Genomic DNA, 7500 nt, shown 5'->3' with positions numbered 1-7500 from the left:
TGCATAGATCTGTACAGAGAGAGAGAGACAGAGAGAGAGATAGAGAGAGCGAGAGAGAGAGAGAGAGAGAGAGAGAGAGAGAGAGAGAGAGAGAGAGAGAGGAGAGAGAGAGAGAGAGAGAGAGAGAGAGAGAGAGTATAACTTTAAAGAAGTAGAAGAATAGAAGAATTAATAGAATAATTACAAATGATTGAGCTTGTCCTGGCAGAATGGATCCAATAGAAGAATTACAAATGATTGGGCTTGATTGAGCTTGTCCTGGCAGAATGGATCCAATAGAATAATTACAAATGATTGGGCTTGATTGAGCTTGTCCTGGCAGAATGGAACCAATAGAAGAATTACAAATGATTGGGCTTGATTGAGCTTGTCCTGGCAGAATGGATCCAATAGAAGAATTACAAATGATTGGGCTTGATGAGCTTGTCCTGGCAGAATGGATCCAATAGAAGAATTACAAATGATTGGGCTTGATTGAGCTTGTCCTGGCAGAATGGATCCAATAGAAGAATTACAAATGATTGGGCTTGATTGAGCTTGTCCTGGCAGAATGGATCCAATAGAAGAATTACAAATGTTCAAACCCCCACCCATCTGGCAGTCCCAGGTAGACCAGAGAAAACACTAGTTTTGTGTGTTATTAGTCGTATATACAGGATATACATGGTATACACCATCCAATGAAATACGGACTTGCAGGTGCTTCTCGACAACAACAATAATACAGAATACAAACATGTAGTAAATGGCTCAGTAGAATAAACATTTTAGCATCAGTATAATACAGGAAGGGACCATTTATAGTCCAATATTCACATGTGTTTTGCGGAAGGGGGGTGGGTGGGTGGGGGGGGGGGGGACAAGTGTTTGGAATGTGCAGTATTTAGTCTGGTAGCAACAGTTGTGATGTGTGTGTAGCATGAAAGTGTGTGTGTGTGTGTGGTGTGTGTGTGTGTGTGTGTGTGTGTGTGTGTGTGTGTGTGTGGTGTGTGTTGTGTGTGTGTGTGTGTGTGTGTGCTGTGTGCGTGTGCGTGTGTGTGCGCGCGCGCGCTGAGAGTCAGTGCAGGTGGTCAGTCCAGTTCAAGTGTTCAGCAGTCTGATGGCTTGTAGATAGAAACTGTCTCTGCGCCTGTTGGTATCAGACCTCATGCTCTGATACAGTCTGATGGCTTGTAGATAGAAACTGTCTCTGAGCCTGTTGGTATCAGACCTCATGCTCTGATACAGTCTGATGGCTTGTAGATAGAAACTGTCTCTGAGACTGTTGGTATCAAACATCATGCTCTGATACAGTCTGATGGCTTGTAGATATAAACTGTCTCTGAGCCTGTTGGTATCAGGCATCATGCTCTGATACAGTCTGATGGCTTGTAGATATAAACTGTCTCTGAGCCTGTTGGTGTCAGACATCATGCTCTGATATACCGTCTGCCAGACGGTAAGGGAATGAACAGCTCATGGCAGGAAGTGACCTCACGTTGGGGTGTTTGGGGTCCTTGATGATGCTACGGGACGTCTTCAGGCACCGTTTCAAGTAGATGTCCTGGATGGGTCGGTGCACAATCCCAGAGATGTACTGGGCCGTCTTCACCACCCGCTGGAGGGCCTTTCGGTCGTGAACCGAACAATTCCCGTAACCGGGCCGTAATGCAACGTGCTTCTACACCTGCATTGCTTGCTGTTTGGGGTTTTAGGCTGGGTTTCTGTACAGCACTTTGAGATATCAGCTGATGTAAGAAGGGCTTTATAAATACACTTACTTCGATTTGATGACACTCGATGGTGCAACGGTAGTATTTGGAGATGACCCTGGGTGGCACGCCGAATTTCTACAGCCGCCTTAGGAAGTTGAGACACTGTTACGCTGTCTTGACTGTCTTGTTGTTGATCCATGTCAAGTCCTCTGTGATGTGGACACTGAGGAACGTGTGGATCGACACACTCCTGGGAGGGGGGGCCCTGTGTTAAGAGTCAATGTGCCGGAGGTGTCGTTGCCAATCCTCACAGCATGTGGTCTGCCCGTCAGGAAGTCCAGGATCCAGTTTCAAAAGGTAGTGTCCGGACCCAGGGCTCTGAGTTTGGTGTCGAGCTTGGAGGGAACTATAGTGTTTGAAGGCTGCACTGTAGTCAGTGAACAGCATTCTCACATAGGGGTTCCTCTTGTCCAGATGGGGCCGTGTGAATAGCGATGGAAACTGTCATCTGTTGTGCTTCTGTTGGAGCTGTAGGCAAACTGAAGTGGGTCCAGTGTGCCTGGTATGATGGCCTTGATGCGAATGAAAATAAATCATTAAAAGATTTCAAATAGTATTTGAAACCAGCTCTGACTGTATCTACACGGGTTGGCAGGTTCTATATATCTTCATCTCAATTCTATATATCTTCATCTCAATTCTATATACCTTCATCTCAATTCTATATACCATCATCTCAATTCTATATACCTTCATCTCAATTCTATATATCTTCATCACAATTCTATATACCTTCATCTCAATTCTATATACCTTCATCTAAATTCTATATACCTTCATCTCAATTCTATATACCTTCATCTCAATTCTATATACCTTCATCTCAATTCTATATACCTTCATCTCAATTCTATATACCTTCATCTCAATTCTATATACCATCATCTCAATATGTATGTTCTGTTGTCATCTGTCCAGTGGTCAGTTACATTCACTAACACAGAATGGAAAATATCATTGGGGGGGGGGGGGGAAATACTACATTTTAGTAATTATGTAGCAACTTTTTTTATACAGCTCATTTCCTTTTTGAAAGATTATTTATGCTATGTATTATTTAATGCAAGTTGTGTTTTTGTTGTTCGTATTCTACATAATGTTATATATATGTTTACCTCTGATTTGCACATGGATAATGTATTTGTCGTGTACTATTTGTCAACTAATTGTTTGTATTACTGTTGAATACTTCTGGATATATCAGAAGACACTTTAGTTGCAGACTGGTAGTGAGAAACAGAGAAACATAGAAACAGAATGCATGGCATGTGTAAACCTGCTATTCTTAAAACACAGAGGTACAGGTATCGGAGACTATCCATCTGAACTTTCCCCCAAACCACCTCCCGATCACAGACACACAGAATTACTGCCTCCCAGTGAGATCCCTTCTGATCAGCCAGTCAAGACAAGAGGGCCAGGGAAGGCTTCACGTGTGCGTGTGTATGTTAGGGCTACCAGGGAGAAGGATGACTACCAGGGAGAAGGATGAAGGTAATGTTGTCAGTCTGATGTTGAAGGATTGTTCTACTCAGTTATATCACAATCACCAGCTGGGTGTTCTGTGTGCAAGGAGTTTTGCATATTTGTTTTATTTCCTGTGTTTACAACCACCAGGGTCGTAACCACCAGGGTCGTAACCACCAGGGTCGTAACCACCAGGGTCGTAACTACCAGGGTCGTAACCACCAGGGTCGTAACTACCAGGGTCGTAACCACCAGGGTCGTAACTACCAGGGTCGTAACCACCAGGGTCGTAACCACCAGGGTCGTAACCACCAGGGTCGTAACCACCAGGGTCGTAACTACCAGGGTCGTAACCACCAGGGTCGTAACCACCAGGGTCGTAACCACCAGGGTCGTTATCACCAGGGTTGTAACTACCAGGGTTGTAACTACCAGGGTTGTAACTACCAGGGTCGTAACTACCAGGGTTGTAATTACCAGGGTCGTAACTACCAGGGTCGTAGCCACCAGGGTCGTAACCACCAGGGTTGTAACTACCAGGGTTGTAACTACCAGGGTCGTAACTACCAGGGTTGTAATTACCAGGGTCGTAACCACCAGGGTTGTAACTACCAGGGTTGTAACTACCAGGGTCGTAACTACCAGGGTTGTAATTACCAGGGTCGTAACCACCAGGGTCGTAACCACCAGGGTTGTAACTACCAGGGTTGTAACTACCAGGGTTGTAACTACCAGGGTTGTAATTACCAGGGTCGTTATCACCAGGGTTGTAACCACCAGGGTTGTAACTACCAGGGTTGTAACTACCAGGGTCATAACTACCAGGGTTGTAATTACCAGGGTCGTTATCACCAGGGTTGTAACCACCAGGGTTGTAACCACCAGGGTTGTAACCACCAGGGTCGTAACTGCCAGGGTCGTAACTACCAGGGTCGTAACCACCAGGGTTGTAACCACCAGGGTCGTAACTACCAGGGTTTTAACCACCAGGGTCGTAACTACCAGGGTCATAACTACCAGGGTCGTAACCACCAGGGTCGTAACTACCAGGGTTGTAACCACCAAGGTCGTAACCACCAGGGTCGTAACCACCAGGGTCGTAACCACCAGGGTTGTAATTACCAGGGTCATAACTACCAGGGTTGTAACTACCAGGGTCGTAACCACCAGGGTTGTAACTACCAGGGTCGTAACCACCAGGGTTGTAACTACCAGGGTCGCTATCACCAGGGTTGTAACTACCAGGGTTGTAACCACCAAGGTCGTAACTACCAGGGTTGTAACTACCAGGGTCGTAGCCACCAGGGTCGTATCCACCAAGGTCGTAACTACCAGGGTTGTAACCACCAGGGTTGTAACCACCAAGGTCGTAACCACCAGGTCCATTCTCTCTTGCTCTGTGACTCCTCTGAACCCTGTATACAAAACCAACACCCCGTATAAACTGCCATGAGGCTGAACAACAATGCATTGGTGCGCTTTACCTTGTGTCAACAACTTATTTTTGTTTGCTCTCCTCTACTATTTGAAATCAACAGCCTATAGATAGCACTAGCAGTGTGTGGGTAAAATCACTGGACAAGCTGAGCCCGTCAAAAATCCATATTAAAACCTATATTGTGATAATTTCTCTATACTCATTAGTTCATACGCCACCATGATATACAATAAGACCGTGACAACAAAAAGACAACTGTCTCACAGTGGCCGAATAAATTTGACTGAACATGCAGTACCAGTCCAAAGTTTGGACACACCTCCTCATTCAAGGGTTTTAGACACGCCTACTCATTAGATTAAAGTAACAGTTTGGACACGCCTCCTCATTCAAGGGTTTTAGACACGCCTACTCATTAGATTAAAGTAACAGTTTGGACACGCCTCCTCATTCAAGGGCTTTAGACACGCCTACTCATTAGATTAAAGTAACAGTTTGGACACACCTCCTCATTCAAGGGTTTTAGACACGCCTACTCATTAGATTAAAGTAACAGTTTGGACACGCCTCCTCATTCAAGGGTTTTAGACACGCCTACTCATTAGATTAAAGTAACAGTTTGGACACGCCTCCTCATTCAAGGGCTTTTCTTTATGTGTTTTACTATATTCCACATTGTAGAATAATAGTGACGACATCAAAACTATGAAATAACACATGTGAAATAATGTAGTAACCAAAAAGTGTTAAACTAATCCAAATATAGTTTATACTTGAGATTCTTCAAAGTAGCCACCTTTTGCCTTGATGACAGCTTTAAACACTCTTGGCATTCTCTCAATCAACTTCACCTGGAATGCTTTTCCAAAAGTCTTAAAGGAGTTCCCACATATGCTGAGCACTTGTTGTCTGCTTTTCCTTCACTCTGTGGTCCATCTCATCCCAAACCATCTCAATTGGGTTGAGTTCAGTTGATTGTGGAGGCCAGGTCATCTGATGCAGCACTCCATCACTCTCCTTCTTGGTCAAATAGCCCTTTTTTTTTTCTTTTTTTTTTTACCTTTATTTAACCAGGCAAGTCAGTTAAGAACAAATTCTTATTTTCAATGACGGCCTGGGAACAGTGGGTTAACTGCCTGTTCAGGGGCAGAACGACAGATTTGTACCTTGTCAGCTCGGGGGTTTGAACTCGCAACCTTCTGGTTACTAGTCCAACGCTCTAACCACTAGGCTACGCTGCCTGGAGGTGTGTTGGGTCATTGTCCTGTTGAAAAACAAATGATAGTCCCATTAAGCACAGACCAGATGGGATGGTGTATCACTGCAGAATGCTGTAGTAGCCATGCTGGTTAAGTGCGCCTTTAATTCTAAATAAATCACAGACAGTGTCACCAGCAAAGCACACCCACATCATAACACCTCCTCCTCCATGCTTTACAGTGTGAAATAAACATGCAGAGATCATCCGTTCACCCACACCGCATCTCACAAAGACACGGCGGTTCGGGGAAAAAAATAAAATAAATTGGACTCACCAGACCAAAGGACAGATTTCCACCGGTCCATTGCTCGTGTTTCTTGGCCCAAGCAAGTCTCTTCTTATTATTGGTGTACTTTAGTAGTTGTTTCTTTGCAGCAATTCGACCATGAAGGCCTGATTCACGCAGTTTCCTCTGAACAGTTGATGTTGAGATTTGTGAAGCATTTATTTGGGCTGCAATTGCTGAGGCTGGAAACTCTAATGAACATATCCTCTGCAGCAGAGGTAACTCTGGGTGTTCCTTTCCTGTGGCGGTCCTCATGAGAGCCAGTTCTTGAAATGTTCCTCCGCATTGACTGACCTTCATGTCTTAAAGCAATGACGGACTGTCATTTCTCTTTGCTTATTTGAGGTGTTAATATGGACTCGGTCTTTTACCAAATAGGGCTATCTTCTGTATACACCCCCTACCTTCTAATAACACATCTGATTGGCTCAAAGGCATTAAGATGGAAATAAATTCCACTATTTAACTTTTAACAAGGCACACCTGTTAATTGAAATGCATTCCAAGTGACTAACTCATGAAACTGGTTGAGAGAATGCCACGAGTGTGCAAAGCTGATATCAAGGCAAAGGGTGGCTACTTTGAAGAATCTCAAATATAAAACATATTTTTATTTGTTTAACGCTTTTATGGTTACTACATGATTCCATATGTGTTATTTCATAGTTTTGATGTCTTCACTATTATTCTACAATGTAGAAAATTGTAAAATTTAAAAAGAAATAATAATAAAAAATACCTTTGAATAAGTGTGTCCAAACTTTTGACTGGTATTGTATGTTTGTTTCATCACAAAACCCGGAGAGCAACATCTGTGCGGTGAAGTCCACAAAGCAAATATTGCATGTAACAAACAGTTCCATGACCTGGAACATGGTCCAACAAGTTAATGTTTTCAACAGTTATACTAAACAACTACTGATTTAGCCACCGTGCTTCTACACCTGCATTGCTTGCTGTTTGGGGTTTTAGGCTGGGTTTCTGTACATCACTTTGAGATATCAGCTGATGTAAGAAGGGCTATATAAATACATTTGATTTGATTTGATTTAGAACCACTGAGTTACCGCAAGTCAGCACAAAGACGACGAGAGTATTGCCTCCGCTGTTATTCCAGCACCATTTCAACTTAAACATTCACATTAAATCAACAAGGCTATATATGCTTAGTTTGAACTCCAATGCCATCATTCCTCTCTTACATGTTGGCAAAACAGTCAATGGGTCTGTCATACAGTACTCTTTACGTTGTTGTTTTCATAGGCTAGCAAGCATTCTAGCTAGGTAGCCTAAC

The sequence above is a fragment of the Oncorhynchus kisutch genome, linkage group LG1 (assembly GCF_002021735.2).
Source record: "Oncorhynchus kisutch isolate 150728-3 linkage group LG1, Okis_V2, whole genome shotgun sequence".
In the NCBI taxonomy this organism is placed as follows: domain Eukaryota; kingdom Metazoa; phylum Chordata; class Actinopteri; order Salmoniformes; family Salmonidae; genus Oncorhynchus; species Oncorhynchus kisutch.
This window is presented reverse-complemented; position numbering follows the sequence as displayed.